Source organism: Triturus cristatus, chromosome 2_2, assembly GCF_964204655.1.
Source record: "Triturus cristatus chromosome 2_2, aTriCri1.1, whole genome shotgun sequence".
Classification (NCBI taxonomy): domain Eukaryota; kingdom Metazoa; phylum Chordata; class Amphibia; order Caudata; family Salamandridae; genus Triturus; species Triturus cristatus.
The window spans coordinates 588,569,816-588,591,550 of NC_140582.1; the positions used below are offsets into that span (position 1 = coordinate 588,569,816).

The window sequence follows — 21,735 nt, forward strand, 5'->3', positions numbered from 1 at the left end:
GAAAGGTACAAAAATTCTTTCAAGTTGGAGACCGTCTATCCTTATCTAAAAACGGATTTCTAAACATGCCCGGTCAGCAAGGAGGTTCATACTGGAGTTCAGGCTAGATCAAAAATACTATTTATCACATTTACGGACACTTCATTCTCAACTGGAGAATTGGATTTAGGAGAGGGTTCTTCAAATCAAGGAGCACAAAAAGAAATAAGCAGAATTTTTTAGGACATGGACGCTAAAGGGGGAGAGGCAGAGTGAGATTCAGTAGTCAACCATGCGAAAGGACCACATGAAGTCAATATTACAAACATTGCATGAAAAAATACAAATTTGGTGCCTGCAGCTTGATCCTGGGTCACGGGATTAGGTGTAGCTGGCAGTTGGTCTTTGTGTTTTGTTCCTATACAGTGAGCTATAGGGAAGCTAGGAGTTTGCAAGATGAGCCACTCTGAGTTAATGAGCGGGTGGAGCTGTCACCTACCACATTTGCACTTCACAAAGGCTCTGCCTGAGCATTCCTACAAAGGGGAATTTTCTTTTTTGACCCTAGACAAGCTGTGAAAAGGGGATGCCTGGCACCTCAGTGGGATGACACCCTCTAAAACCTTTCCCAATTTCAAAGCCGGCACCAGGTACAGATATTGAACCCATAGACCCAACTCTTCTGTCCACTTCTGGACCTATGAACTTTGTCAGGAAGAAGGACTGTTGTGCTGCTGAAAGGACTTCCACTATGCTGGACTGCTGCTCAGAAGGAGTGCTGCCCTGGTGTGCTGCCACTTTCTTTCTTTTAATCCTATCCACTGGGGGATCCAGATTTAAACTTACATTCAGGCCACCACAAGACAGGTTTGTTTCCACTACACTCTTTATAAATGGCTCTCTACCTCTCACCCAAAAGTAGCTCTCATCTGCAATAAAAAAAACACCTCAGCTCCTCTCCATTGGAGAGTAGCAGCCCACACCAGGCACCAGTTGGTGCAGGGGTGAGGAAGAAACCCTATGAGGAAGCATGCCACACTCTGGTGGGTGAGGGTTCTTTTCCATAAGAAAGCACTTTCCCACATACAACAATTATATCCCTCCCCTTTTCACCAGTAGTACTTTTGTGTGTGCTTGATTATATAGGGAGTAGTTTGTGTCTGGTTGGGTTTCTTACTCTCATTTGCCCTCTGCGTATAAAAAAACCAAAATCAAGATTATCGTTGTCATTCACTGTTGGACCCGGCCCTTCTGGCAGGTTCACCCCCGAAACTTTTTGCTTTTTATGGGTGACTTGGTGTAGTGATTTTTGGTTTCTGCGCACTTTACCGCTGTGTCCCAGGGTAAAATGCGTGCGTGTGTTGAGGTTGGCCTGCCCTCCCATAGGAATGCATGGGGGAATGTATGTGTCCTGGTAGTTCCTGATGCGTGGGGTGTGCAGGCCCGTGTTTGGTATGTGCGGACTCGTGTGAGTGAATGCTGCGCGATGATGTGTGCGGCGTGCATATACCTAGTGTGGAAGTGCCACTTCTAGAAGTGGGCACTTCAGTGTGCAGTATGAAATGTGTGGCTTGTCTGGCGATTGGCTGGTGAGGTCATGTGACGGGCTAGGGAAATCCCCAGGGACAGGAGGAGTCGCCCAGTGGTGAATGGGAGGTTAGCATCCTGATGGCTGGGGAGGAGTATACCTGGGTCCTGAATAGGACAGGGATTTCCCCACACAATGCTGGCGCCGGCCCCTGTGGTGCGTCTAATGACCCTAGCCCTGCCAGTGAATAGAGAGAGGGGCTGAGCAAAACAAAGTGCTCAGGAACCTGTTGGAACTGGTTCGCCCCTTCCCTGCACCTTAGACAAAGCCTTGTACTGTATAAAAAGGGGCTGTGTCCCCTTACATGGTGTTCTCTTGCAGGATCCACTTGAGGGGGGGCCTGCTGCTGCTGCTGCTGGGCGCCAGGTGAGACCGCCACTGGGGACTGCCTCCCTGCTGGAGGGCCCTGTGAGCTGGCTCAGGGCCCAGTCTTTGCCCCCCTGCTCTGGGAGCGCTGTTTTGCTGGACCGGCTATTTCTAAAGCGCCTGGGAGCACTTTTATGGACTTTATAGCGCTGTGAGCGCTTTAATTCTGGAAGCCGGTGCCCACCCGGCGTTTGCCCCGTCCTCGGCGATTCCGAAGTCCCCTGGCAGGTGCCCACCCTGCCAGGGACATTGCTGTGGCTGTAAGCGGGTGCCCACCCCGCGGAATATTGTTTTTATTATCTCGAGGGAGCCCACCCCTCTTACGGCAGGAGAAATCACCGCAGCGGCCCGAGCCGCGGCCGAGCAGGAAGTCAGGCAATCTGGGCTGTGACATGGGCGGGGCCTAGCCGGAGTCCGGAAGCCCTCACCCACGTTGTTGGCCCGGGAGGAAGCGACGCTGCTCCTAAAGTGGAGAATCCAGGCGGGAGCCCACCCCGCACTGGACGGTGAAGGAGGAAGTCAGGAGAATCCGGGGAGTGGTGCCGACGTCCGGAGGTTTCCAGAGTCCCAGAAGCGGGACTCCACCATAGCGCTGCCGGTGACCAGCAGCCAGCGCCTTCATTCCGGTGAGTGGGGCTTAGCAGCTTGGGGCGGGGAGCGAGACGGGCACGTTTCTCGGTGCTGCCCCGTCCCCCTAGCAACGTCCGAGCAGAGGGCGCCAGGCTCGTTCCCCTTTGTTCCACTGCCCCGCCTGACAGTGGGCAGCGGCGGCGCGCCAGGTACAACAGTTGCTCCTGAACCCTGAGAGACTCCACCACCACGGGGGCATCCTGGTGGCGATCCGAGCGGCCCCGGAAGGCAGCGGGCTGCTCCAACGTTAGTGGCACCATCCTTTTCGAGCCCACGAGGCTCCAAACGGGGGCATTTGTTTGATTAGAGCCCAGAGAGGCTCTAGGGGGCATTTCTTGTGGTCTTGAGCCCACGTGGCTCCTACGTTGCTTTGGGGGCATTAGTCCTGCCCAGAGCCCGGTGGGGCTCCAACGTTGGCCCCAGTAACATTGCCTTACAGCTGCCCAGCACTTAGTGGGCAGCTGCCACGTTTAGGTTGGGGATATTTACGCTTTTGGTTTGCGCAGCTGGCGCAGCCTGACTGGGACTGAGTGTCCTAGCCCCGACAAGGTCAGTTGGCCTAGGGACTGCCACAGGTGGTGGCTCATGTGAGTTTCCTAACCTGCACCTCTGAATGTATGTTTATGCGTCATGTGCCATTGCTTTACATCGCTGAATGTATTTTATGCATCATGTGTTTTCCTTCCTTACACCTCTGAATGTTTTTATGCATCATGTGTTTTCCATTGCTTTACACCGCTGAATGTATTTTATGCATCATGTGTTTTCCTTCCCTACACCTCTGAATGTCTTAGGCATCATGTGTAATGTGCGTTTACCCCTACAGGTATTGTGATACTTAGGTGGTTGTTTGTTTTCTCCTAGTACAGGTGGTGCTAGTGAGGTTCTAGTTCCCTGCGTGACATTTTCCTAAGGTGGTTAGGGTTGCGTAGGTGATACTTTCTTGTTACCAGTAGTCACTGGTTGTGTGTTATATGTGTATTTTGTGCTACAGTAATTTTATATTCTAAAAGTGCTGGTTCTTGACAGTGGTCCATGTGGCCCTGTCCCCTGTACATATAATCCCTTGTAAATTCTGCCCGTGCCTGTTGGCACAGTGTAAAGTGTGTATTTATTATCTGATGTGTTTTACTATAATACAAAGGCTATTTTGATATAATACCTTGTGTGGAGTTTCCTTTGTGGTGGGCCTTGGGTGTTGTTGCTGGGTGCGCGCACAAACGCTTTACACCTTGCCTCAGAGATAAGCCTGACTGCTCGTGCCAAGCTACCAAGGGGGTGAGCAGGGGTTATCTTTGGCGTGTAACTTCCTTGCCCTGACTAGAGTGGTGGTTTCTGCCTGGCTTTGGCGCAAGCCCTAGCCAACCAGAAATCCCAGTTCTAACATTCACCAACCTTATTTGCATTTTATGTCTCGCTAGGGATCTGTTGAACATGTTAGTTTTTTTGCTCTGTTCTCAATGTTTTCTCTTGTTTTTCTGTGGGGCATATATTATTTTGTAAAATCCTGGCAACATTCTTATCATTTCCACTCAAAAATAAAAGGCTGGGACCTGCCTATTACTAGTGTTTGAGCAATCGATTTCAGATAAAATGGGAGTGTTCGTTTTGGAGGCAATGGTCAATTTTTATACTTTCTCATAATCATAAATAACTATATTTTTTAAAGAAAAGAGAGATACAGCCTCCTTCAGAATCTTCAGGGCCATGATTAACCCCTTCAGCGCTGCGCGGATTTCCGCGCGGTGCTGAAGGTTCTGAGCGCGGGCGGGGCCATGACGGAACCGTTCCGTCATAAGCACAGCCCAACCGACGTGCATGACGGAACCGTTCCGTCATAAGCGTCGAAGGGGTTAAAGTTTCTTTTGCTTTCTTAGAGTACCGCTCATCCTATTGTGCCTGCTTGGCTTTTATTTTGATGTTGAATTAAAAATGTACAATTGCTTGATCCTGATGCAGGCATTCTCATTTAGCTAGCAGAATATCATTACCATGTTTGAATGTAACTTTCTCCAGATGTACATACAAAGCTATTTTTTCACAAAGAAAAGTCCTTTTGCTGGTTTTCATTATTATTAAATGATAATCCAAAACGACCTAATTTACGGGAGGATAACATTGTTATTGCATGCGTTTTCCTCACCATGATAGCCACAAATTTCCTAATGTCCAAATCGTATGGCAAAAAAAGTTAAATGCTACATGTGGAATTTCTGACGAGGAAAGTACATTTTTGTAAGGCACAAAAGCACTTGCACAGCAAAGGAAGGTGAAAACACACTACAGTCACTTGTCTCCACCATGTTAACTTACAGGAGCCCATTGTTTCCTTGCAGTGTACAAACGACTAACCATCCATCAGACAATAGGAGAAGGCAGAAGTCCTGCCACTGCCAGGAGCCCTCAGGTAGAAATGAACAGGCCTCTGGGGAGTGGAATACTAATCTAGAAAAAAATATTATAAAACTGTACAGCAGCAAATATTCCTCATCTGTGATAAGCAAACAATGAGCAGTCAGTCCACATAATCTGAAGAAACAAAATGTAAAATGTCTGCAGAAGTGGCAGGAACTCTCACTGATATCTGAACCCACACAAGGTTCACACCCAGCGACTGAATAGCCAATGCCTGACAATACCAGGGGTATGATTCATAAATATTTTTCAGTTACTCTTTTAGTAATCCTGGCTTTTAGGAGTCCGACAAGATGAAGACAGGATTACTTCTGCTCTACTCCTGGAATACGAGAGTAAGCCCCGAATATTACAAAAGTAAGTTACAGCTGCTTTTGGAAACAAATTGTGATTTAGACCATAAATGTTCCCGTAGTCACCAAAAAGCGGGCTCAATTATATGCAAAATGTGTTTAACGATCCATAAACTTGGTTAAGAAAATCGACAACTAACACAAATAAACACCAATTGTTTCACACACATTTATTGGCTTTGCTATGGCTACTCTGAGGTAGGATTTGTAACTGGAGCTTGTTCGAAAAAAGTATTGCAACAGCATTCTTCTTCCAAATAGTAGTGAACAAAGAACATTTCCAACCCATCCTTTAGTCATATATGATAATATCGTATACTTTTTATGTGTTTCTTGAACCATGCATAGATAGGATTTATGTGCAACTAGATATTTCCTAGGCCTGGGCCAAAGTTACAGTATACCAATGTAATTTGTGTCATTTCTGCAATTTTGCATTACACATCTTAAGCGAAATTGTAGAAATGACGCCCCTGTAGCACTTCATATAATGACATGCCAATTGTGATACAAATTGATGTGAAGAAGCATTTTGCGCTGAAGTATAGCGCAACATGATGAATTTGCATTTTTCGTAACTACACATAATTCTGCACAATTTGTGAAAGTTTTATGTAATTACATAAAGACAAATTATGCAAATTTCACACCCCTTTCATGTATTTGAGTGGGTGCCTCTTCCCTTTAACATTCAGTGATGAAATTTAAGATCATACACCTTGTTCAACGGATACAACAAAGGGGAGTAAAGCTAAAATAAGAAACATATAACTTTTAGCATTTGACCAATGTAAATATGTAAGGCATCTCACATAAGGAATGAAAACAATATCTATCACAGAACACACATAAGTGAATATACAAAACAAGTTTAAGACACGGAGGATAAAGCCCAAGTACAAGCAATACTGCATCTTTGCCTTTATACTCTTATCTTGTAAACAAGGCCACATTAGGGGCAGAAATGAAAAAAATCTTTCTTGAAGATAGTTAGCATCCTGGGCATCCACAGATGAAGGATGATACTACTGAAGGTAGGTAACATTTGAAATGAATAATTGAAAGCAGAGAAAGGTGTAATTTGTTCCAATTTCTCTTTGTATAGGATAAAAACGGCCATATTTGCAAGCACATTCTAGAAGTCTATATCTCAGAGCTGCAATTCTTTGCTGAGAACAGATATTTCTTTTGCAAACTCGTGATGTATAAAAATTGGGTTGCCTTCTACCATCAAAGAAATTATGTATTATCTTCACTAGATGATTTTGGCCTAACACATTAGAACTGAATTGTCTTGTTTGGTATGATTCACTTTACAGTGTGAAGGAACAAGGTGAGCTTTATCAAGTTCCCATTTCACTGTCAATTGTAAATTAATCAAATTGGGTAGCATATTTTCTTCATAAAATCAGAAATATTTGCCTCCTATAATTTCTTAGAATTAAAAATAGGTAGATAATATTTCCTGTTTCGGTTTTACCAAACAGTAAAGCCATTCCTTCATATAGAGAAAACTATGACTGTAACTGGAAGAATCTGTTCAATCATGACTTATTTGCCTTTAAGATAATTTCAATCTTATTGACCGCAACTTTCATTGTAAAATCTTCCAAATCCCTTTGGATATTTTTAATTTCAATGCCAATAGTGTCTGTGTTGGTATGAATAGTGTGAAACCAGGGTCAAACGGACTCCTGGTAAGGGGACTCCCATTAACCCTGGTTTAATTTAATCCTGTCCTGAGCACTATGCCTAGCCACAGAATTGGGATGCTGTTTTTATGAGGACAAGTAAGAAACATGTGTGGTAGCTGGTTTGCAGCAGATTCTGGAAGTTTGCGTCACAGAACTATGACAAAAAAATGTGATTTTAGGAAAGGTTTGAGGGATTCAGAGCACTGTGAGAAAGAGGCAGTCCGGTGTTCCATGTGAGACAAACCACACTGGACTTTTAGGGGTGTCTGTTTTTCAGAAATGTCGGGGTTTGATAGGTTTCCCTGGGTAGCTAACAAACCTGTGTCCAAATATTGCAGCTAACCCCATTGCCAAATCTAATATTTTTTGTACAGGAAATGTTGATGTCTCCTCATTGCATTTTCGGCCCTTTCTTGTTCAGGGTGCTAGTCCCATCCACACAAGTGAGGACCCATTTTTATCAGGAGATGTGGAGCAACTATGAGTGGTAGTTATTCCAGAACATTCCCTCACAGAAGTGTGAAGAAAATATGTTTTTAGCTATAGTTTGAGATTTACAAGGGCTTCTGAGTAAGAAAACTTTCTGAGATCCATGCAAAGCATTCCTTCCTGGACTCCCCTGGGTATCTAGTTTTCATAAATGTATGGGTGTGGTAAGTTTCCCTGAGTGATGGGTGAGCCCCGACCCAAAAACTATAGCTAGTCACATTTTAAAAACAGGGTTGGTTTCCTGGAAAAATTAGATGTGTGCCTTTTGTATTTTCTGCACTCTCTTGTTGCTGTCTGCTAGGCTCATCCACACATTTGAGTTAATTTTTTTATTGGGAGACATGCGGGAATACTGAGTGGTAAGAAATGTGTGCCTGCCCACGGATTCTAGAACTTAACCTCACAGAAATGCAAGTAAATTGTGTTTTTTTTTGCTAAAGTTTGAGGTTTGCAGGGAATAAGAAAACACTGTGGGTTCCACATGAGGCACATGACCCTGAACTCCCCTGGGTGTCAAGTTCTGAGAAATGTGTGGAGCTGAGCTAAGACCCAAAATTCATAGCTAGTTGCAAAATAAGAGTCAGTTTTGAGTGGAAAAATCTCATCTGTATGTATTGCGTTTTGGAACCTTTCTTGTCATGGGGATTAGGTCCAGCCACATAAGTAAAGTACCATTTTTATCAGGAGGCTTGGGGGAATGCTGGATGGTAGGAAATGAGTTGTTCCCACAGATTTAAAAACTTTTCCTCACAGAGACATGATAATATATTTTAGCCAAACCTTGAGGATTTCATGCATTGTGGGTAAGAAAATGTTGTGAGATCCATGCAAGGCACACTATGCTGGACTATTCCAGGTGTCTAGTTTTCAGAAATGTGTTGGTTTGGTGGGTTTTCCTGGGTGCCAGTTGAGGTACGGCCCAAAATTCACAGCTATCCTAGTTGCTAAAAGGATAGGGGGAAGGGGAGAGATAAGTGTAAAACATTGATCTGTTTGTGTTGCTTATTGGACCTTTTCCTGTCACAGACCATTTTTATCAGGAGACTTGGCAGAATGCTGATTGATAGGGACATTTTGTCACAGATTCCAGACCTATTTCTCACAGAAATGTGAGGGAAAAGTGTGTTTTTAGGCACAGTAGGAGAATTGAAAGGTCTTTTTGTTAAGTAAATCTCATTAGTCCCACACAAGTCACACCACCCCGGTGGTCAGAAATGTCTGAGTGTGATTGGTTTTTCTAGGTGGCGGCTAAGCTAGGGCCGAAAATCCACAACTAACCACATTGTAAAAAAAGCACAGATTTTGCTAGGTGAAATGTGATGTCTCGAGGTTGCGTTTTAGAGTGTTTTGTCACACGCGCCAAGCTCAGCCACACAAGTGGGTTACCATTTTTATTTGGACATATGTGGGACCAAAGAATAGTAGAACATTAATTATTACCAATTGGATTTCTCTCTATTTGTGCCTTCCAAATATAAGCCAGCCTGCAAGAAAGAAGACATTTTGCAAAATGTCCTCTAAATCTTATGCTTGTATTGGTACCCACAATGTCATAGGTGTACAAAATAACCACTGTTCTTAATTTCAGTATCTAGTGTACATTTTCATTCTTTATGTTTTACCATATGAATTGCTCTGTCGTCGGTACACAATGAAAAACCATTGTAAAGTGTAACTCAGTTGTTGACTCTACGTATCTCGAGTTCTTCGCGAACCTAAACACCAAAGATGTCCCTGCGGCCAGACTGTCTAGCAGATGTAACAGTATACTGCTTTTGTAAATCAACCATCATGAAAAGAAATAACAGATAAAATCATTGTCACAAATAGCTGTTTTTCCTCACCCACCAAAAACCAAAGGAAATGATGGACGGAGTGTTGAACATTGCAAACACTCACCCCCAGTCAACTGATCTGGGTTTAATCCATCACCGTTCTTTAGCCCACTCTGCCACCCCAGTTCAGACATGGCCATATGCAAATCAGTCTGACCCTGTGCCTCATGCGCGCGCAACAAAATTAGTTTTATTAATTTTTTCCGGAACTTACCTGAAATCGGCCGTTTGCCGCATTTTGCAACCCCCTACCCTGCCCCTCCTCTGCGCCACGTCACCGCCCCGGTAAAACGCCCTACACGGGCCGTCACTGGCAAGAATATCGATCAGTAGCAGATTGTGGGTTTATACGGCAATAGGGTGGGAAATAATTTCATTTTATAAATTGTATTGATTATTTATTATGTATTACTATTAGTTTAATTGAGATGTTATAGTGTTAAATCTGTAAAGTAATTTATTACCAATTAAATAATAATTGGCCGTTAATTAATTAATTGGTAATTAATTATGGTAATTGTGTAATTAATTTTAGGTGTGTGTTAAGGTGTTTATAGGTGTTAAGGGCGGGAAGCAATTTTGTAATTGATGAATTATTAATTGGTTGTTAAATATAATTAATTAATTGGTAAATAATTATGGTAATTGTGTAATTAATTTTAGGTGTGTTATGGTGTTCATAGGTGTTAAGGGTGGGAAGTAATTTATTTATAAATGATGAATTTATAATTGGATGTTAATTAATTATTTAAACATAATTAGTATCCAATTATTATTAATATTAATAACTAATTAATTAATTATGGTAATTGTGTAATGAATTGTAGCTGTTTGTTTTGGTGTTTATAGGAGTAAAGAGTGGGCAGTAAGTTATTTACAATTGATGAATTTATAATTGGATGTTTGTTAATTAAGTACAAATAAATAATATTCAATTATTATTAATATTAATAACTAATTAATTAATTATGGTAATTGTGTAATTAATTTTAGCTGTTTTTTTTATATTTAGAGGAGTAAAGGGTGGGAAGTAATTTGTATTTAGATAATTATTATATAGTTGTTCATTGATGTGGATGATTTGATATTTATTTGGGGTAATTGTTACATTTTTTGTCTATTGATTTTACTTTTAAAGGAGTAATGGGTGGGTATTAAATACATTTTAATCAGTTTATCATTAGTTGTTAATAGTAATAGTTTTTAATTTATAAATAAGTTTTAATTGTGTTTTATTACTTTAGAGTTTATTGTAGGTGTGTGTTGTGTATATCATAGTGTTAAAGTGGCTGCAGTCAATTAATGTTTCTTAGTTTTTATCTATTAATAATACTTTTTAAATTCATTATTAATTATGTAATTTTGGAAACAATTTAAATAGAAATGTTGAAGTGTTTTGTTATTGGTGTTGTGTTAAACGGTAGGAAATACAAAAAATACATTTATGTAATAATTAATTTATTAGTTTGTAAATATTTTATAGTTTAAAACAATGTTATTGTATACATGCATTCATTATTTTATATGATGTATTATTTGTAGTTTTTTACATGTAATTAATATTGTAATATTTGTATTTGTATATATTTAATACATTTGATGGTTCCTTTCTGAATATTGTTTATTTGTTATGATTTTTATGATTTGTTATATTTGTAATGTTTTTTTATCTGTTTTAGTCTGAATAGTAATTTTTGTCTCTTCATAATACAACACTTTCCCTACTGTTACACTCACTGGAGTGGGAATAGTCATTTTTACCTCTCCAGTATCCAACACTTTCTAAACTGTTGCACTCACTGGAGTGGAAATAAAATTGTTTACTCCTCTGCTATTCAACAGTCATTCTACTGTTGCATTCAGTGGAGTTGGAAAAGTCATTTTTTCTCCACCGCTATCCAACACTTTCCCTACTGTTGCTCTCACTGGAGTGGGAATTGCAATTTTCACCCCTTTGCTATCCAACACTTTCCCTACGGTTGCACTGTTTGGAGTGGGAATAGCAATGTTTACTCCTCCGCTATCCAACACTTTCCTTATTGTTGCACTCTTTGGTGTGGGAATAGTATTTTTTACTCCTCAGCTATCCAAATCTTTCCCTACTGTTGCATTCTTTGGAATGGGGATAGTAATTATTTCCCCTCTGCTATCCAACACTTTCGCTACTGTTCCTCTCACTGGAGTGGGAATAGCATGTTTTACCCCTCTTCTATTCAACACTTTCCCTACTGTTGCAATCACTTTAGTTGGAATAGTAAATTTAATTATTTTGCTATCCAACACTTTTCCTAAAATTGTCTAATAGTGTAATGTTTTAAATTATTGTAGAATTTTTTTTTATATTTATAAATATATATATATATATGTATATATGTATATAATTTTTATATCATTTTAAAGTTTTTCAATAAATTAAAGATTTTAGAGTAAATATATGTCTAAATTTGTGTGTTTATTTTTTTTTTAATTCTGTTTATTTGTTATATTTTTTTTAAGTGTATATCAAATTTAATTTATTTTGTTAAAATTAATATTATTATGTAATATATTTAATATACATCATTTCATTTTATATATATATATTTAAATCGATATTTTTTACATCTATATTTTTACATCGATATTCTTGATTAGATATTTTTGTACTTACCTGTGTAGCCATGGGAACGATATTATTGTATTCAGTAGTTTTTTTTCGATATGTTTAACATCGATATTCTATCAGTGAACCAGGTCTTCCCGTCTTCAGGGTGTTTTAGTAGACCCATCACAAAATAACAACTTGAGTGTTGGTTTATTAAATATTTTATCACACACAAGCATGGATAAGAAATCTGGATATGTGGATATAAAATACAATTCTTCGTGTTGCATGCCACTTATAGTCTCAATTTTCACCATGTCTTGGACATTAGAATTAGCTTGGGCATGCAATATGGTGATGAAAATAAAAAGGAAACCCTGGCATCCTTCTCTCATTATTGTGTGGAAGACAGACAGTCAATTAAACACCCTAAAGTATCAACATTTGCATATGAACTCTGATAAATCACCATACTTCAGGTGATGAATTTGCCATGAATCTTTCACAACTCTTCTTTATCCATTAGAAATTTACAATTTGATCTATGCACCACTCCACTCCTCAAGTACCGCAAAATGCTGAAGACGTGGCTGTTCGACTAGGACCACCTCCAGACTTACGTTCCTGCACCAGCGCATGGATACCATGATGCATGATAAATTGTGCCATGCAAATCGACATAACATTACTTGCTTTACCAGTATAAAATAAAGAGATAGGGTGTTCCATTTAGAAAGCCAGATTACAAAAATATATATTAGTCGACAATTGCTCTTGTCTAAATGGCTGTAAATAAATGAATGACTGCTCAAAGGCAAGACAAAGAAACTGTTGAGTTTCTTGATGGTTCAATCAATAAACACTCTTCAACAGAACAATTATCTGTTCAGATCCTACTTAATACAGAATGTTATATTGCACTGTGTGGTAGGGGCGGCTCTTCCATTAGGGCGAAGGAGCATCGCACCACTGCTTTCCGGCAGTTTGAGAAGCAGAAACATGAAATGGTATTTTAAATACCATTTTATGTTTCTGCTTCTCGCACTGAGAGAAAGCAGAAGACATGCCTGGTTGGGGGCAGTGGGGTGGGAGGGTCGGGGAGGAGTGGCATGCCCAATGCTGTGGGCCCTGACAGTTAGTTCGGCCCTCTGGGGCCGAACAAACCAGTATTGCACACTCTGCCTTTTCTCTTTGTAGGCTGCATTGAGCCTACATAGAGAAAATGGCCTCCCCATAGGCGCCCGGCTAGGCGCCACCCCCACCAATTACAATGCTGCCAGTGTAGCATTGTGATTGGCTTAAGGGAGGGAGGCTGCCTGCGGTGAAAATGCAGGACCCAGCCAGGACCTGAGGGGGTGTGGGACCCAGAAAGGTAGGTTTTTTAAATTTTTAATTAAATCCGTCCTGCCTCTCCCCCTGTGAACCCGTGCGACACCCCCACCCACAAGTCATGCCTGCCACCACTGCTGTGTAGACATAAAGGGTTTAGCATTTACAATGATGATTGTGGTTTTTTAAGTTCAAATATAACACCAGTACTTTTTGTCGGGGATGATTGTCACATTTTTTACATTTATTTTGAGAACAGTTCATAGACTTTAAAACCAGCAACTTTAGAATGTCCTCTTTCAATGCCATAACAAATTGATACATAGGACCTAGTCACTCCCAATGTAATGGTAAACAGAGTTTCTGAAACAGAGTACAGATACTCACTTGTGCATGCTCTGTATTTGCCTGAACAGAGCTGGGCATATGGATAAAACTAAAATTGTTTATGCCTCGGGCTCTCTTGTATTCAAATTACTTCTGCTCCAGAATATGTAAATTGAATTCTGCACAATTCATAACGATGTAAGAAGAAGAAAAACATCCCGACCATACAAATAAACTTTAAATGTGATTAGATGTCCCCAAAGGTTTGCTGTCTCTTCTTGATAATGTCAACGTTGTTTGCCGGCAGTCTTTATTCGACCCTTAGTGCAAGCTAAGCTTATGTGGCTGAAAACAAACAATTTTCCAGTTATGTGGGCATACTTAAATGGGGCACATGTTTGAAAACAGAAAAAAAAATAGAACATATCATTTTCCTGTAATCTTGAGAACAGGGAAATGGTGCTCTTTATTGGAATTTTAAATATACTTTTCTCATACTAAAATTGTAATGTCTGTGTTTGCAATAAAATAAGTTTATATCTGGGTTTTAAATTAACATTTGAAATTGTAGAAGTTGCATTTCCACACGGGTTGCTAACCCATGTAATTAAATTACTCTTAAAGTTCAACATCCTCTTAGCTCCTCTCTGTTTGATCATTGCTATTTATTTAAGCCGTGAGGGAGACTAGCACTGCAAATACTTGAATTATAAATATCATCAGTGTTTTACCCTTCAGGATTATATATATCATGACACTACTCGTGACATAGCTATGATAGTGCTGTTCACATTAGACTGCAATCCATAAAAGATAGTTGTATGCAGAAGGGATTGACTGAGTGCAGAGGAATCAGCACCGAGACTTGCCCTGTGGCTAACCCTTGCTGCACACACAAGCAGTGGTGATTGACTGACCACAAACGGTTGGGTGCAAGGCCTAGGGTCCAATCATGTGCTGCCTAATACCTGCTCCCAAACCCCTGCTGCACAAAGCTGAAGTTTATGCACCCTGTAGCTCACAATGGAGATCAGCCACCTGTGGAGGGTTGGGTGAACGACCTGGCCAGAGGTCAGGCCCTTCACCAAACCCCTGCTGTGCAAGGGTGTTGGTTGCCTGCTGAGGGCTGGGCCAACCCATGCGACACTAAAGGCCCTGGGCTATAGGGGCTGGCTATCTGTGGGAGGGTAGGCTCACGGGTCAGCTGCATGTCTACCTCTGTTAATGGCCAAAGGCAGAGTATTGGAACCTCTGGATGCTATCATCAATGACGTCCATAGCGATGTCATTGAGAGATCATTAGTGAGGTTAGGAAAGATGTCATTTAAAATGTCATAAGCGACGTAAAGTCGTAAGCAGTGTATGATGAGGTGAATTTCAGTGTTCTTAGGTTTTGTTTTGTTTTTAACCTTTAATGCATTTTAGGTGTTTTTTTCAATAAATTCCTGAGATTTATTTAAACATATGTGAAGGTATTATTACCAAAGCTAACCACAAATTTGCTTTAAACTTTCTATATAGTGAAAACATATAAAATAAGTTGCAAGAGGATTATTAATACAATATATTCACCATTCACTCATTAACTGCCTACAAAAAACAGTGCCTATTGACGTCGAGGTTCATTTTATCACAAGAGAGACTAAAACAATTGTTGCAGTACTCGCAATACCAATTCGATCAGTTTGTTGGTGATGTCATTTGTGATCTCATCAGTGAGGCCATCATGATATTGTTTTAGATGCCATCAATGATGTTTGAGATCGCAATCCGTGCATGCTTTAGTTACGGGTTGTGTACCTAACAATAACTGTTCAATTCGAGGGAGTTTTCCGCTTTTTTTTCAAAACTGTGACTTCATGTTAACTGTGGATTTTATTTAGATTAATTAGAATTCTTAGTTTTCATGATACACCACACCCACCACCTATACAATCAACTTCGATGTGCAAAACCTTTGGCCATGTGCAGCTTGGGTCTCCAGCAAAGCATGGTCCTGTGCCCAACTCTTGCATGTTCAAGCCTTGCTATGGATGGCCTTTGGTCATGGGCAGTGGAGGTTGGCTACTGCGTGCGGCCTATGGCAAGGCACTCCATCCACCAATCCCCATGAGGTGCATATCCTTTGGCAAAGCACAGCATGTTTTGCTGCCTGGACTGATCTTAAACCAGGCCTTGTGCTAAAACTTCTGATTGTCCAACCTCTTGGCAAATGGCTAAGGGTCAAGAGTAGTGGGCTTTGGCTGCAGACCACATGCCCAACTTCTTCTACGCTGCATAACATATGCGTGTGCACTGACCCAAGCATAGCACTGCCTTGTGCTGGCATTTCAACAGTATGCTGCGAGCTGCAGGGAAGGGGCAGAACTAGATCTACGGCCACAATGCTTCTAGCAGATGGCTGTGCCATGCACAGGTGCACGGTGATTTGTATCTTCCTTGTGTATTATTTAAAAATGTTTGCCAATATACCAGCAAATTTCCAGATCTGTGAAAACCCATTTGGATCCACAAATCCCCAACAAAAAAAAAAAAATATTTTCGATTTGTGGAACGTTTCTGCCACTTTGGAGCTTGCCCACATCCTTGCAGGGTTCAAGGGATGCTCTACTTTATCTGTTCTTTCACTTTTTATTAGGATGCATACTTTGGTACCTGACATCCTGTAATGTGCGAGACAGCAGACATTTTTATTTGCTGTCAGCCCGTCCAATCACTTGGATTCGCAAAGCCGTTGTGGACCAGCGGATCCCACATTGGTCAAAAGGAAAAAATAATTCTTCTCCCGATCGAATTTATTTATTTTTCACATGTATCACCCTCACAGGATTCAGCAGTCCAGATCTGCAAAGTATATTGGAATTAACTTTTACAAATATACTTATAGTAACCCTTTGAAACCCACTGACAGCTCTCTGTAGCATAAATATCTCAGAAACTACTGAATAGAATTGCATTCAACCAAGACAAAGCATTGCTTTAAGTACAGTACTAGTTTCATGTCAAGCTGCCATGAAGTTATTTTGTTGAGTGGTGTTGGCTGTAGCAAAGGGAAAATGTGCTTATAGAAGTTAAAATGGACAACAAAACTTTTCTGCCTCCTCCCTTTGACACCCCGACCAAGATGAGGGGCGTCGACCTTGATGTACTAAAACTTAGCAACTCACTGTTTCCTGGAGCTTCCTTTAGCAGGGCCAAAGTTATAAGCACCCCTTAGAAAGACATTTTCAATGGAAATTAAAATGTCACCCTAACTACATAATCGTGTTGGCGAATGTGCTGTATTATTAAATCAAAGGGAAATGCATTTCTTATTCAGCAATATTCTACAAACCCTACATTTGCTTACAGGGTAGTTGACATATGAGAAAATGTGCAACCCAAATATGCTGCTCTACTCTATATTATAAACATGTTTGAAGTTTATAAATTACATTTCCCCACATTCAATTCAGGTTTATTTGAGGCAGGCCGCGCAAAAACGTGATGGTGAACTCTATCCTTGAGTTAGACACAACCACTGGTAATTACATCATGGCACATTCCAGTCCATAGTTTTTAGCTTCTCTGTGCCATTACACACAGGAAATAAACAGATGCAAATCGGATACAGGCCACCACAAAGGAAACGCGCCACTGCAAAATGCTAGACGAAAAGTTCTATGGAAGGGTCAAAAACAACTCCGAACAGGTTTCGGCCTTTCTGGGCATTGTGAGTGAGATGAACCGTGAGTCTTATGGAACAAGGGCCATACCAATGTATTTAGGAAGAGTATCTTTGACATATGAAAATTACATTTTAGTAAACCTAAGAAATTCATGTCCATATATTACATTCTGATTGGTTCACTTTTTGTTGCTATAGACCTCAACAGATATCAGCAAAGAACAATCAAATGAACTAGATTAATTACATTACTGATCAGGGTCGCACAGGGACACAAAACAGGCCTGGGCACCAAAACAAAAGTCGGGCCTATTAGTGATTACGATATCTGAAAAAGTGGCCCACCTATGCAAATCATGTTAGTTTTGAACTTGTAAAGGAACGCTGCATAGGTATTCCGCAAAGTACGGGAGACTAGATGCTTTTGTGTTTTCTGCAGGCAATGCTTGTGGTAATATCAGTGAAATCAACAAAAAATAAGCGGACCACCTGACCATAAAACAGGCCCATAATCTACCACAACTCCAGCCAACACACTGATCTGTGAGCCCAGCCCATAGGGCGCTGCCTGATTGCCCTAAATGCCAGTCCGACCCTGCTACCAAGTCAATATAAAATGTAAAAGTTTAAGAAAAACTAAGGATACAATAACAAGCTTGTTCATTGATAGGGAACAACATAAAGTTATAAATCAGTCGAATATTTAAAAACTTGAGACATTCTACGATGGCAACATAATGCAGGACAAACACAGAATATGGTTCACATCCTGTGCAGACATTTGCTAGAGCTATAATTCACCAGAACTGCCTTGAATTGTTTTCGCGGTCTCGCGCCTTTCAGTTCGGTGAGCTATTACTCGACTAAGTGCATTTTGGTATGCACTCCGCTTCTTTCAATGTTAAAAATATTAACAAATTATAAAAACAGAATTAATATTTGGAGGTTAAGTTACTCACACCATTAGAAAGCACATCTACACAAGGCGATACCATTTTATAACATAATAATTGTATATTATAGGAACTTCAGTGTAAATGATGTCAGATTGGCACCGTAACAGATTCCAATGAAAATGTCCCATGATCTTATGCCTCTTGCAAATACAAACTGCATACCTCTAGTGGTGAAAATGTTGCTCCTGTTCAGAAAATATCGTAAAAGAACAGCACCTATGCAAAGGGGGTGATTTTTGTCTAACAGTTGAAGAATCAGAAGAAGCTGAAGAAACAAGCAATTTTACTGATGGACGTGCAACATGGAAGACTGTACTAGACGGCATGGTATTAGCAGTACTGCTTTCAACCATTTCTTGTTGACCTGGTTTATTTATTCGGTCAAGTGTGGAAGATCGAATTACTTTGGTCCGCATTGCATGGTTAACACATGTTGTCCCAGAGGCATTTTCAGGGACCCCAGAAAGAACTGGTACCGAAGATTGTGCAGGCATATCCATGATAATATTTCCTAAGCTCTTTTCAACCTTAATGCTGCTTCTCGGCCCCGGAGAAGCCTTTCCCCTTTCTTCCAACGGCAAGAATGAGTGCATAGAGGAAGAATGGAGCTTCACGTCCGTGTTTACTCTATCAGACTTGTGCACTGAATTCAATACATGAACGGGGGCAATGTGTGAGGACAAAACTTTCATCATTTGCAGCGGGTGTTGATTGGAAGAAGTTGAGCCAGTGTCATTTTGTACTGGTAGAACCTGAGCCGTGGGGCGAATGGAGTTGGAGGTGAAGTGATTCATCAGAATGATTGGCTTTTCCCTTTCAGGTCCCTCCAAGGGAACGTATCTTTCTGTCTCCTCAGTGCTGTCAAAGCTCCCTTCTCTGGCCTGAATTACTCTGGGACTTGAAGGAGAGCTGGAATATTCTGAAGAGGAACTACCCTCTCGATGCGTCTGGTGGGTCAACTGTTCTATATCCACATGTAGCTCTGGAACATGATGGCAACGGATGCTTTGAAAAGGTTCAACATGACTAGTAGGAGGAACCCTGGCAACACCTGCATTCATGGAACACATCGTTGGATTAACACATCGTTTTTCAGATTTTTCTTTTTCCAGCTCTAACTGGGTTTTCAATTTTTTTTTTGCTCCCATGGTCAGCGATTCAAATTTATTCAGATCATCTTCAGTTAAGCTCAAAAACTTTTTCATTGACAGCTGACTAAAGACAGTGTAGTACTTATGTAAGCGTAATTTTCTGAGCCATTCTAAAATCTCTTGTTGTTCCTGGGTCTGAGGACTCTGCAGATTTGAAGGCATCAGTAGAGGGGAAGAGTTATCCACTGGAGAGCGGTATGGTACAGATGAGCTTCCTGAATGGGAATAAGGAGAGACTTGAACTCCAGGAGTGTTATGATGTGGTGTGTTGCTTTGGGAAGACTGAATACTTGCCACACCACAAATAGGCCTTACAGCTGCACTCACTGGAGTGTTCGATTTAGGATGGGAATTAGTGCCAGCACTCAGGCTTTGGTGATGTTGGATAGGAGAGGAAGTGCTGAAGAACGTTCTGACATAGTCGTTTTTCAATACATGGGAGGGAAGGGATGCCAAACACCGGAGGTCTAATTTCAGTTCCCCATGGTTCTTTTCTGGGGAAAAGGAATCTGAACCAGGTTTGCAAGGAATACTTTTCTCCAAATTTTCATCAGGAAACATCCGAGAAAGCTTTAAGATAAATTCAGTTGCTTCTGTAGATAATTTCGTAACAGAGGTTACTGAAGAATCTGACCACCAGACCTCAAATGAACAATCAGGAGTTCTATCATTCTTCTTGTGAGGTATTCCCTTTGGTACAATCTTTTCAATATACACTTTGGAATTCTTGCTCAAATGCCTTTTGTGTGAAGATTCTTCAATGGAATGTGCTGGTGTATGTAAGGCTTTCTCCAAACTGTTGCCGATACCGTTTATGGTTGTCTCAGCTCTTGGAGTTACCTTGCGGCAGCCAGGGCTACTCTGCCCACCGGGGCTTCCCGGCCCGGGTGAGGCACTGGTCTCGATGACGGCCTGCAGCTGCTCCAGCTCCTGCCGGAGCAGCTGCCGCTGGTGGAAGCTGAAGGCCGGGTGGTTGCAGGCCATAGTAAAGAGCAGCAGCAGCTCGTCGGCCGTGCGTGCCTCGTTGAGCTGCAGGCCGTAGTTGTTGATGATGGAGTCCATGTGGGTGAGGGTGCGGCAGAGCACGGTGGCTGCCTCCCGGCTCTCGGAGCCCAGCAGCGCCAGGGACACCAGCAGCCGGCTGCGCACCAGCTCATCCGTCAGGTTGGTGAGGCGAGACAGATCGGCCGGGTTGTTGGCGCGGATCTCAGAGTCCCGGAGCGAGTGGTAGTCCTTGCGGACTAGGTCCTCCAGACAGCAGCCCAAAAAGCGCAGTTCCAGCGGTAAGCACAGATCTAGCAGGCCGCAGAGGAACTCCACCCGCTGAGCCGGGCTCAGCTCCGAGAACCAGCGGTAGGCGGCGGCCCTCTCCAAGGGGCAGCGCTGCTTCTCCACCATGGTGGAGGGGTGCACAGGGGCTGGAGCTGCACCGGAGGCCTACACAGGAAGGGATAGCAGGCCTTCCAGTTGGCAGTGGACAACACCAGCAAGGGTATGTGATATGTATGTGGGAGTGGAGAAGGAAAAGTACGCAATAGGTAATGAAAGAGGGGCTGTCAGACCTCGGGGGTCGGGGCTGTCAGGCGACAGTGGAAGGGGTGTGAAGGCGCATTACCAGGTGGAGAGCGGGCGTCCGGTCTTCCAGTAGGGGGTGTGGCAGCAAAGCCACTGTGGCGGGGACTGTCAGGTCCAGGTTCCCGAGGTCCCTCGGCGCCTAACGGTCCAAAGAGTTAGGTCCAAGAGGCTGCATCTTTCCCCCTCGCCGCTCACTGCTTTCCTTGGGTGGGCCGTGGCCGTAGTAGTGCAGTAGCCATCACAGGACTGAAGACGAGGGGTGCCACCTAAGAGCCCTCGGGAACGGCTGGCCCCGTCCCCAGAGGGCTCACCGGAGCGACTAAAAGCTTCCACCGCCCCAGGAACGTTGAGGTTTTCTTCACAAGCCACTGACAATGAAAAGGGCCGCCTCTTGTCTCCTCACAGTTGTGGTTCTCCTTGAAGAACCCCGGGGTCTGGCACCGAGCCGGTGCCGCTATGTTTACCTTCCCTCGCTGACGCACCCCCACCGCGAAAACAGCCGAAGGTAATGCTCGTGCCGACGTTGAAAGTATATACGTGAGTTAAACCCAATTTTATTTGAGACCACATCTGTCTCTCTTTCCTTTTGTTTTTTTTTCTTACTTTTCCAATTCATTTGCACTTCTCATACACTGGACACGTTTTTTCTTTTCATGAGAAAGTTATCAATGATGATAAGTACGTGGGCAAACTGGTGAGTACCTGCCAGCAGCTCCTCTTGTGGTGCGCACGTGAGATACTTTCTCATTTCTCCACATTTTGTCCAGCACATCATAATTTTTGTGATATCACACTTC

At 42.1% G+C, this 21,735-nt stretch overlaps 1 protein-coding gene and 1 pseudogene across 2 annotated transcripts in view; both read right to left on the reverse strand.

The window, feature by feature from the left end:
- FSTL5 (follistatin like 5) overlaps positions 1–21,735 on the reverse strand; it is a 2,810,134-nt gene that overhangs the window by 83,532 nt on the left and 2,704,867 nt on the right. The window lies entirely within an intron of this gene.
- Positions 18,377–21,077, reverse strand: LOC146862558 (zinc finger CCHC domain-containing protein 14 pseudogene; annotated as a pseudogene).